Genomic DNA, 12064 nt, shown 5'->3' with positions numbered 1-12064 from the left:
GGATGCCATGATCTTAGTTTTCTGAATGTTGAGTTTTAAGCCAACTTTTTCACTCTCCTCTTTCACTTTCATCAAGAGGCTCTTTAGTTCTTCACTCTCTGCCATAAGGGTGGTGTCAACTACGTATCTGATGTTATTGATATTTCTCCTGACAATCTTGATTCCCACTTGTGCTTCATCCAGCCTGGCATTTCACATGATGTACTCCTCATATAAGTTAAATAAGCAAGGTGACAATACACAGCCTTGACGTATTCCTTTCCCTATTTGGAACCAGTTCTGTTGTTCCATCTCAGGGTACTATGATGAATGACTCCTCCAAGATATTCTCAGACTCAAACCAGATGTCAGTGGTGGCATTTTCTTATGAATCCTTGCCAAGATCTAGGATTCATGGCCTTTTTTTTTTTTTTCTTGAAGCCCTGACACATTCTGGGAAAGGACGATCTGGAGATGCTCTCTTTGGGAGGCTCCTTGTAGCTTTGCTTCCCTGGTGGCTCAGACAGTAAAGAATCTACCTGCAATGTGGGAGACCTGGGTTCAATCCCTGGATTGGGAAAATCCCCTGGAGAAGGAAATTGGTACTCCAGTATTCTTGCCTGGAGAATTCCATGGACAGAGGAGCCTGGCAAGCTACAGTCCATGGAATTCCAAAGAGTTGGACACAACTGTATGACTAACACTTTTCACACTTGTGGCTTTAGTGAGCAGGGAAGTGCAGAATGAGAAGAGGCAGTCTGTAGCCAACACACACACAAAAAATAATGCCATCCACAATCCATAAGTCTTTCCCTCGTGGCTCAGCGGTAAAGAATCTGCCTGCAATGCAGGAGACGCAGGTTCTATCTCTGGGTGGGGAAGATTCTTTGGAGAAGAAAATTGGTACTCACTCCAGTATTCTTGCCTGGGAAATCCCATGGACAGAGGAGCCTGGTGGGCTACAGTCCATGGTGTTGCAAGAGTTCAACACGACTTAGTGACTAAACCACCATCACAGTCCATAAATACATTTCGTACTCAGTTAGACTCAACCAGCAACACCTACTTCCTCTTATCCACAAATACACACACACACACACACACACACACACACACACACACACCATTTAAGGGGGAAAAAAAGGAAAGGAGGCAAATCTATAAGTTAATGACCTATCTCACAATATCTAATGCTGTCAGTGAAAAAATGAGAACGTGAAATCTTCCTGCTTTCCCTCACCCACCCTACCACTTTCCTTGAGCTCTTACCAAGTTTGCTTAGCAGTACTGGGGCTAGCTGCCAGCCTCTCATGCCTACTGGAACAACTACCTTTCTCTGCCCCAGAGGTCAAACCTTGTTATTGATCTCTCGTCATCAGTGCCCTCAACTTGGAGGCCAGATGACTTTGTGCCTTCTTACTTCAGAAGGGAATGGCAAACCACTTCAGCATTCTTGCCTTGAGAACCCCATGAACAGTATGAAAAGGCAAAATGATAGGATACTCAAAAAGGAACTCCCCAGGTTGGTAGGTGCCCAATATGCTACTGGAGATCAGTGGAGAAATAACTCCAGAAAGAATGAAGGGATGGAGCCAAAGCAAAAACAATACCCAGCTGTGGATGTGACTGGTGATAGAAGTAAGGTCCGATGCTTTAAAGAGTAATATTGCATAGGAACCTGGAATGTCAGGTCCATGAATCAAGGCAAACTGAAAGTGGTCAAACAGGAGATGGCAAGAGTGAACATCCACATTCTAGGAATCAGTGAACTAAAATGGACTGGAATGGGTGAATTTAACTCAGATGACCATTATATCTACTACTGTGGGCAGGAATCCCTTAGAAGAAATGGAGTAGCCATCATGGGCAACAAAAGAGTCCAAAATGCAGTACTTGGATGCAATCTCAAAAACGACAGAATGATCTCTGTTCGTTTCCAAGGCAAACCATTCACTATCACAGTAATCCAAGTCTATGCCCCAACCAGTAATGCTGAAGAAGCTGAAGTTGAATGGTTCTATGAAGACCTACAAGACCTTTTAGAACTAACACCCAAAAAGATGTCCTTTTCATTCTAGGGGACTGGAATGCAAAAGTAGGAAGTCAAGAAACACCTGGAGTAACAGGCAAATTTGGCATTGGAATACAGAAGGAAGCAGGACAAAGGCTAATAGAGTTTTGCCAAGAGAACACACTGGTCATAGCAAACACCCTCTTCCAACAACACAAGAGAAGACTCTACACATGGACATCACCAGATGGTCAACACCAAAATCAGATTGATTATATTCTTTGCAGCCAAAGATGGAGAAGCTCTATACAGTCAGCAAAAACAAGACCGGGAGCTGACTGTGGCTCAGATCATGAACTCCTTATTGCCAAATTCAGACTTAAATTGAAGGAAGTAGGGAAAACCACTAGACCATTCAGATACGACCTAAATCAAATCCCTTATGATTATACAGTGGAAGTGAGAAATAGATTTAAGGGACTTAAATAGATTTAATAGATCTGATAGATAGAGTGCCTGATGAACTATGGATGGAGGTTCGTGACATTGTACAGGAGACAGGGATCAAGACCATCCCCATGGAAAAGAAATGCAAAAAAAGCAAAATTGCTGTCTGGGGAGGCCTTACAAATAGCTGTGAAAAGAAGAGAAGCGAAAAGCAAAGGAGCAAAGGAAAGATATAAGCATCTCCAATAGCAAGGAGAGATAAGAAAGCCTTCCTCAGTGATCAGTGCAAAGAAACAGAGGAAAACAACAGAATGGGAAAGACTAGAGATCTCTTCAAGAAAATTAGAGATACCAAGGGAACATTTCATGCAAAGATGGGCTCGATAAAGGACAGAAATGGTATGGACCTAACAGAAGCAGAAGATATTAAGAAGAGGTAGCAAGAATACACAGAACTGTACAAAAAGGATCTTCACAACCCAGATAATCACGATGGTGTGATCACTCACCTAGAGCCAGACATTCTGGAATGTGAAGTCAAGTGGGCCTTAGAAAGCATCACTACGAACAAAGCTAGTGGAAGTGATGGAATTCCAGTTGAGCTATTTCAAATCCTGGAAGATGATGCTGTGAAAGTGCTGCACTCAATATGCCAGCAAATTTGGAAAACTCAGCAGTGGCCACAGGACTGGAAAAGGTCAGTTTTCATTCCAATCCCAGAGAAAGGCAATGCCAAAGAATGCTCAAACTACCGCACAGTTGCACTCATCTCACATGCTAGCAAAGTAATGCTCAAAATTCTCCAAGCCAGGCTTCAACAATACACGAACTGTGAACTTCCAGATGTTCAAGTTTTAGAAAAGGCAGAAGAATCAGAGATCAAATCACCAACATTCAACATCAACATTGCCAACATCAAAAAAACAAGAGAGTTCCAGAAAAACATCTATTTCTGCTTTATTCCCTATGCTGAAGCCTTTGACTGCGTGCATCACAATAAACTGTGGAAATTTCTGAAAGAGATGGGCATACCAGACCACCTGAGCTGCCTCTTGAGAAATCTGTATGCAGGTCAGGAAGCAACAGTTAGAACTGGACATGGAACAACAGACTGGTTCCAAAGAGGAAAAGGAGTACGTCAAGGCTGTATATTGTCACCCTGATTATTTAACTTATATGCAGAGTACATCATGAGAAATGCTGGACTAGATGAAACACAAGCTGGAATTAAGATTGCTGGGAGAAATATCAATAACCTCAGATATGCAGATGACACCACCCTTATGGCAGAAAGTGAAGAGGAACTCAAAAGCCTCTTGATGAAAGTGAAAGTGGAGAGTGAAAAAGTTGGCTTAAAGCTCAACATTCAGAAAACGAAGATCATGGAATCTGGTCCCATCACTTCATGGGAAATAGATGGAGGAACAGTGGAAACAGTGTCAAACTTTATTTTTTTGGGCTCCAAAATCACTGCAGATGGTGATTGCAGCCATGAAATTAAAAGACACTTACTCCTTGGAAGGAAAGTTATGACCAACCTAGATAACATATTCAAAAGCAGAGACATTACTTTGCCAACAAAGGTCCATCTAGTCAAGGCTATGATTTTTCCAGTGGTCATGTATGTATGTGAGAGTTGGACTGTGAAGAAAGCTGAGCACTGAAGAATTGATGCTTTTGAACTGTGGTGTTGGAGAAGACTCTTGAGAGTCCCTTGGACTGCAAGGAGATCCAACCAGTCCATCCTAAAGGAGATCAGTCCTGGGTGTTCATTGGAAGGACTGATGCTGAAGCTGAAACTCCAATACTTTGGCCACCTCATGTGAAGAGTTGATTCATGGGAAAAGACCCTGATGCTGGGAGGATTGGGGGCAGAAGGAGAAGGGGACGACAGAGGATGAGATGGCTGGATGGCATCACCGACTCAATGGACATGAGTTTGAGTGAACTCCAGGAGTTGGTGATGGACAGGGAGGCCTGGCATGCTGCAATTCATGGGGTCGCAAAGAGTTGGACACGACTGGGACACTGAACTGAACTGAACTTCTTTGGAGAGAGTCCACAGTTCTCTATTTTGTAATTTCGCAAGTCTGTGACCTTGATCAATTCACTTATCAACACAAAATCTGTTTCTTCATCTCTAAAACTGTAATAATAATATGTATCTCAGAAGATTGTTTATGAGAATTAATTGAGATTTTTCTGGGTAAAACACCCAACACAGTGCCTAACACATAGTAAAAGCTAAGTGTTACTGACTAGCATCTATTTCACACAGAAGCACTTCAGTTACACAGAAGATACTGAGTAGAAACTTGAACTAAATTTTTATGACTTCCTCTAATGTATAAGTTCATGGATCTTTCCACTTACCCTAGGAAGGAACTTTGAGTTTCTTTTCAACTTACTTTCTGAGTATCTACAATGTATAAGGCACTTGAACTTGGTACTAGAGATACCAAGATGAATAAGACATTATTCCTGTCATTGAGTTTTCATTGTTTCATGGGGGATAATGGTGGCTAAGTGGGCAGTTACAGTACAAGAAGATAATGTTGTTATCAGTTGATGCAAAACTTTGGGAAAGCACAAATGAGAGACAATTAGTTTAAAGTGGGGATAAAGGGAAAAATTCTCCAAGCCAAGCTTCAATAGTACATAAACTGAGAATTTCCAGATGTTCAAGCTGGATTTAGAAAAGGCAGAGGAACCAGAGATCAAATTGCCAACATCCACTGGATCATTGAAAAAGCAAGTGAAGTGAAGTGAAGTTGCTCAGTCATGTCCGACTGTTTGCGACCCCATGGACTGTAGCCTACCAAGCTTCTCCATCCATGTGATTTTTCAGGCAAGAGTACTGGGGTGAACTGCCATTTCCTTCTCCAGGGGATCTTCCCAACCCAGGGATCGAATCCAAGTCTCCCACATTTCAGGCAGAGGCTTTACTGTCTAAGCCACCAGGAAAAAGCAAGAGAGTTCCAGTAAAACATCTATTTTTGCTTTATTGACTATTCCAAAGCCTTGGACTGTGGGACCACAACAAACTCTGGAAAATTCTAAAAGAGATGGGAATACCAGACCACCTGACCTGCCTCTTGTGAAATCTGTATGCAGGTCAGGAAGCAACAGTTAGAACTGGACATGGAACAACAGACTGGTTCCAAATAGGAAAAGGAGTATGTCAAGGCTGTATATTGTCACCCTGATTATTTAACTTATATGCAGAGTACATCATGAGAAATGCTGGACTAGATGAAACACAAGCTGGAATTAAGATTGCTGGGAGAAATATCAATAACCTCAGATATGCAGATGACACCACCCTTATGGCAGAAAGCAAAGAAGAACTAAAGAGCCTCTTGATGAAAGTGAAAGAGGAGAGTGAAAAAGTTGGTAAAACTCAACATTCAGAAAGCTAAGATTATGGCATATGGTCCTATCTCTTCATGGCAAATAGAAAAATGGGAAACAGTGGAAACAGTAACAGACTTTATGTTTTTGGGCTCCAAAATCACTGTAGATGCTGACTGCAGCCATGAAATTAAAAGACGCTTACTCCTTGGAAGAAAAGCTATGACCAACCTAGACAGCATATTAAAAAGCAGAGACATTACTTTGCCAACAAAGGCCACCTAGTCAAAGCTATGGTTTTTCCAGTAGTCATGTATGGATGTGAGATTTGGACTATAAAGAAAGCTGAGCGCAGAAGAATTGATGCTTTTGAACTGTGGTGTTGGAGAAGACTCTTGAGAGTCCCTTGAACTGCAAGGAGAGCCAACCAGTCCATCCTAAAGGAAATCAGTCCTGAATATTCATTGGAAGGACTGATGCTGAAGGTGAAATGCCAATACTTTGGCCTCCTGATGTGAAGAACTGACATTTGAAAAGACCTTGGTGCTGGGAAAGATTGAAGGCAGGAGGAGAAGGAGAGACAGAGGATGAGATGGTTGGATGTCATCACCAACTCAATGGACATGATTTGGAACAAACTCTGGGAGTTGGCGACAGACAGGGAGGCCTGGTGTGCTGCAGTCCATGGGGCTGCAAAGAGTCAGAGATGACTGAGTGACTGAACTGAACTGACTGAAAGGGAAAAATTTCTGCATGAGATGTCACCTCAGGTGAGTCTTGTCAGATAAGTGAGAGGGATCTTATTAAGGGGAGAGGTATAAGTTTATAGCTGGGGAGGTTGTGACTAGGAAATCAGTCTAGGCCAAGGTGCTGGAGCAAGTAAAATCCTAGTGTGGAGAGTATCTAAGAACTGAAGCATGAGGAATGAGGCAGGGCATGAAACTAGAGAGTTTGGTTGAGGACAGGTCATGAGAATTCTTAGATACCAGGTTATGCAACTTTTTCTGGAGAGTATAATGGGGAAAAATAATTGGTTGTAAATAGGAAAATGACATAAATATTATATTTGGATATGATATTTAAAAAGACTCAGGTGGGTAAACCAGAGAAGATATTATTGTAGTAGTATAGGTTAGAGATGATGTTGTCCTTCACTAAGAAAGTAGTGGAAGAAACAGTAAGTGTATATCTGATAGAGTATATTTTTAGAAGATAGAATGGACAGGACAGGACTTACTGATGGATTGGATATAAGGGGTGAGGAAAAGAGAGAAATCCAGGGTTACAATAAGGATTTTGGCTTAAGCAATTGGGTAAATGTCGTGGCATTCAGTGAGACTGGGAACATAGAATTTTCCCCCATCCTCTCATTTTGCACATGATAAAACAGAGTCCCTCAGAGGGGAAGTCGTGTGCCTTAGGTTGCACAAAAATTCAGGGACAAATGGGGGAACCCGGACTCATATTTTATTTAGTTTTTGCTCAGTATTTTTTTTTTCTGAACCAAAAAGTTCTTCTGCTCAGCAGTCTTTGTACATTTGTAAGAGATAAATGAATCAAATTAACATCAAAAGCCCAATATCAAAGCAGAGAGGGTAGATGGTTGGGTCATAAATCTACAGTTTTGTTAACACGACCCACATTAAGGAGAATTTATTCACTAGGCATTGATTTTCTTTTCTTTTAGCATTGGACTTGAATGATTTCATATAAAGCAAAACACACTACCCTTGGTGTTTAACAAGAGAAGAATCACAGCCTAGTCGAAAGAGATGTGGCTCCTGACCATTAAAAAAAGAAAGGCCTGGCTGATAAGGGAGAGATAGTTTTTATTCTCTGAGAGATTTCAGTCATTAGACCTCCAAATCTAGTAAAGGAAATATTCATTCATTCAATATATATCTATTGGGAACTTATATTCTAGGCACTATTCTAGGCACAGTGGAATATGTATGTGTGCTAAGTTGCTTTAGTCATGCCTGACTCTGTGTGACCCCATGGACTGTAGCCCACCAGGCTCCTCTGTCCATGGGATTCTGCAAGCAAGAATACTGGAGTGGGTTGCCATGCCCTCCTCCAGGAGATCTTCCCAAGCCAGGGATTGAACCCACATCTCCTGCATTGCAGGCAGATTCTTTTACCCATTGAGCCTCCTGGGAAGTCCACAGTGGGATATAGGTCCCCAATAAATATATATTGGATGAATGATTATTTAGTGGGGGAAAAGACAACAAAGAATATATTTAATATGTAAGAAAAATATAGTATGTTTTACTACATATTAACAAATGCTGAGAAAAAAATACAAAGCAGGAGTTACGAATAGAGTTGTGTCACCCCCAAGTTCATATCTTGAAGTCCCAGACCCCAGTGCCTCAGAATGTGACTGTATTTGTATATAGGAGCTTCAATGAGTTAATTAAATTAAACTGTGGTCTTTAAAGTGGGCCCTCATCCAATATGACTCATGTGCTTATAAGAAGAGGGAATTTGGACATCGGCATGTACAGAGGAAAGACTATGTAAAAACAGAAGGAGAAAGCAGCCATCTGTAAGCCATGGAGACAGGCCTGAGAAGAAATAAACCCTGCTTTCTCCCAGATTTGTAGCCTCCATCCATAAGTATGAGAAAATAAATTTCTGTTCTTTAACCCACCCAGTCTATGACACTTTGTTATGGTAGCTCTAGCAGACTGCAGGGAGACTTGCAGACAGCAGGGGAAGTGGATAAGGAATACTGGGGTAGGACTAGGTTTGCGATTTCACCTAGATAAGTAAGGCGAAATTTGAACAAAAAATCTAGAGGAAGTGAAGGAGTATCACACAGAGATATCTGGGGAAGTGTTCCAGGCAGAGGGGACAGCAAGTATGAAGACTTTGAGGTAGGGGTGTGCCTGGTGAGTTTGAGGAACAACAAGAAAAGTCAGGATGGCTAAAGCAGAGAGACTAAGGTCAGAGAGTTAGTAGATCATGGACAAGACCAGACAGGGCCTTTTAGGTTATTGTATGGAATTTTATTCTGAGTGAAAATTACATCTTATCACAGTGGAAAACACTTTGTTGATTTCTTAAGAAGTTAAAGATAGAATTTCCATGTGACCCAGCAATTTTTCTTTCAGGTATATACCCCAATGAATTGAAGACAGAGATGTAAACAGATGCTTGTATATGAATATTCATAGAAGCCTTATTGATAATAACCAAAAATGGAAACAACTCAATGTCCAACAACAGATGACTGGATACACAAAACATGGTATATCCATACAATGGAATATTCAGCTCAGTTCAGTTCAGTTCAGTCGCTCAGTTGTGTCTGACTCTTTGAGACCCCATGAATCACAGCACGTCAGGCCTCCCTGTTCATCACCAACTCCCAGAGTTCACCCAAACTCGTGTCCATCGAGTCAGTGATGCCACCCAGCCATCTCATCCTCTGCTGTCCCCTTCTCCTCCGGCCCCCAATCCCTCCCAGCATCAGGGTCTTTTCCAATGAGTCAACTCTTCGCATGAGGTGGCCAAAGTACTGGAGTTTCAGCTTTAGCATCATTCCTTCCAAAGAACACCCAGGGCTGATCTCCTTCAGAATGGACTGGTTGTATCTCCTTGCAGTCCAAGGGACTCTCAAGAGTCTTCTCCAACACCACAGTTCAAAAGCATCAATTCTTTGGCACTCAGTTTTCTTCACAGTCCAACTCTCACATCCATACATGACCACAGGAAAAACCATAGCCTTGACTAGACGGACCTTTGTTCGCAAAGTAATGTCTCTGCTTTTCAATATGCTATCTAGGTTGGTCATAACTTTTCTTCCAAGGAGTAAGCATCTTTTAATTTCATGGCTGCAGTCACCATCTGCAGTGATTTTGGAGCCCCAAAAAAGAAAGTCTGACAATGGAATATTATTCAGCTGTAAATAGGAATGTGGTATGGATATGTGCTACAACATGGATGAACACTGACAACATCATGATAGGTGAAAGAAGCCATACACAAAAGGCCACATATTGTATGGTTCCATTTATATGAAATGTTTAAAATAAGCAAATCCATGAAGACACAAAGCAGATTTGTGGTTGCCAAGGGCTGGTTAGAGGGCAGAATGGGGATCGACTGCTTAATGGTTGTACGATTTCCTTTAGGGGTGATCAAATTCTACAACTAAATATTAGTAATGGGAGTTTTACTTCTTTTCCAATTTGGATTCCTTTGATTTCTTTTTCTGCTCTGATTGCTGTGGCCAAAACTTCCAAAACTATGTTGAATAGTAATGGTGAAAGTGCGCACCCTTGTCTTGTTCCTGACTTTAGAGGAAATGCTTTCAATTTTTCACCATTGAGGATAATGTTTGCTGTGGGTTTGTCATATATAGCTTTTATTATGTTGAGGTATGTTCCTTCTATTCCTGCTTTCTGGAGAGTTTTTATCATAAATGGATGTTGAATTTTGTCAAAGGCTTTCTCTGCATCTATTGAGATAATCATATGGTTTTATTTTCAATTTGTTAATGTGGTGTATTACATTGATTTGCGGATATTGAAGAATCCTTGCATCCCTGGGATAAAGCCCACTTGGTCATGGTGTATGATCTTTTTAATGTGTTGTTGGATTCTGATTGCTAGAATTTTGTTAAGGATTTTTGCATCTATGTTCATCAGTGATATTGGCCTATAGTTTTCTTTTTTTGTGGGATCTTTGTCAGGTTTTGGTATTAGGGTGATGGTGGCTTCATAGAATGAGTTTGGAAGTTTACCTTCCTCTGAAATTTTCTGGAAGAGTTTGAGCAGGATAGGTGTTAGCTCTTCTCTAAATTTTTGGTAGAATTCAGCTGTGAAGCCGTCTGGACCTGGGCTTTTGTTTGCTGGAAGATTTTTGATTACAGTTTCAATTTCCGTGCTTGTGATTGGTCTGTTAAGATTTTCTATTTCTTCCTGGTCGAGTTTTGGAAAGTTGTACTTTTCTAAGAATTTGTCCATTTCTTCCACGGTGTCCATTTTATTGGCATATAATTGTTGATAGTAGTCTCTTATGATCCTTTGTATTTCTGTATTGTCTGTTGTGATCTCTCCATTTTCGTTTCTAATTTTATTGATTTGATTTTTCTCCCTTTGTTTCTTGATGAGTCTGGCTAATGGTTTGTCAATTTTATTTATCCTTTCAAAGAACTAGCTTTTGGTTTTGTTGATTTTTGCTATGGTCTCTTTTGTTTCTTTTGCATTTATTTCTGCTCTAATTTTTAAGATTTCTTTCCTTCTACTAACCCTGGGGTTCTTCATTTCTTCCTTTTCTAGTTGCTTTAGGTGTAGAGTTAGGTTATTTATTTGACTTTTTTCTTGTTTCTTGATGTGTGCCTGTATTGCTATGAACTTTCCCCTTAACTCTCACTATTTGCAGATGACATGATCCTCTACATAGAAAACCCTAAAGACTCCACCAGAAAATTACTAGAACTAATCAATGACTATAGTAAAGTTGCAGGATATAAAATCAACACACAGAAATCCCTTGCATTCCTATACACTAATAATGAGAAAACAGAAAGAGAAATTAAGGAAACAATTCCATTCACCATTGCAACGGAAAGAATAAAATACTTCGGAATTTATCTACCTAAAGAAACTAAAGACCTATATATAGAAAGCTATAAAACACTGGTGAAAGAAATCAAAGAGGACACTAATAGATGGAGAAATATACCATGTTCATGGATTGGAAGAATCAATATAGTGAAAATGAGTATACTACCCAAAGCAATTTATAGATTCAATGCAATCCCTATCAAGCTACCAACAGTATTCTTCACAGAGCTAGAACAAATAATTTCACAATTTGTATGGAGATACAAAAAACCTCGAATAGCCAAAGCGATCTTGAGAAAAAAGAATGGAACTGGAGGAATCAACCTACCTGACTTCAGGCTCTACTACAAAGCCACAGTCATCAAGACAGTATGGTACTGGCACAAAGACAGAAATATAGATCAATGGAACAAAATAGAAAGCCCAGAGATAAATCCACGCACATATGGACACCTTATCTTTGATAAAGGAGGCAAGAATATACAATGGTTTACAGACAATCTCTTTAACAAGTGGTGCTGGGAAATCTGGTCAACCACTTGTAAAAGAATGAAACTAGAACACTTTCTAACACCATACACAAAAATAAACTCAAAATAGATTAAAGATCTAAATGTAAGACCAGAAACTATAAAACTCCTAGAGGAGAATATAGGCAAAACACTCTCTGACATATATCACAGCAGGATCTTCTATG

The sequence above is a fragment of the Bos mutus genome, chromosome X (assembly GCF_027580195.1).
Source record: "Bos mutus isolate GX-2022 chromosome X, NWIPB_WYAK_1.1, whole genome shotgun sequence".
Lineage (NCBI taxonomy): Eukaryota > Metazoa > Chordata > Mammalia > Artiodactyla > Bovidae > Bos > Bos mutus.
This window is presented reverse-complemented; position numbering follows the sequence as displayed.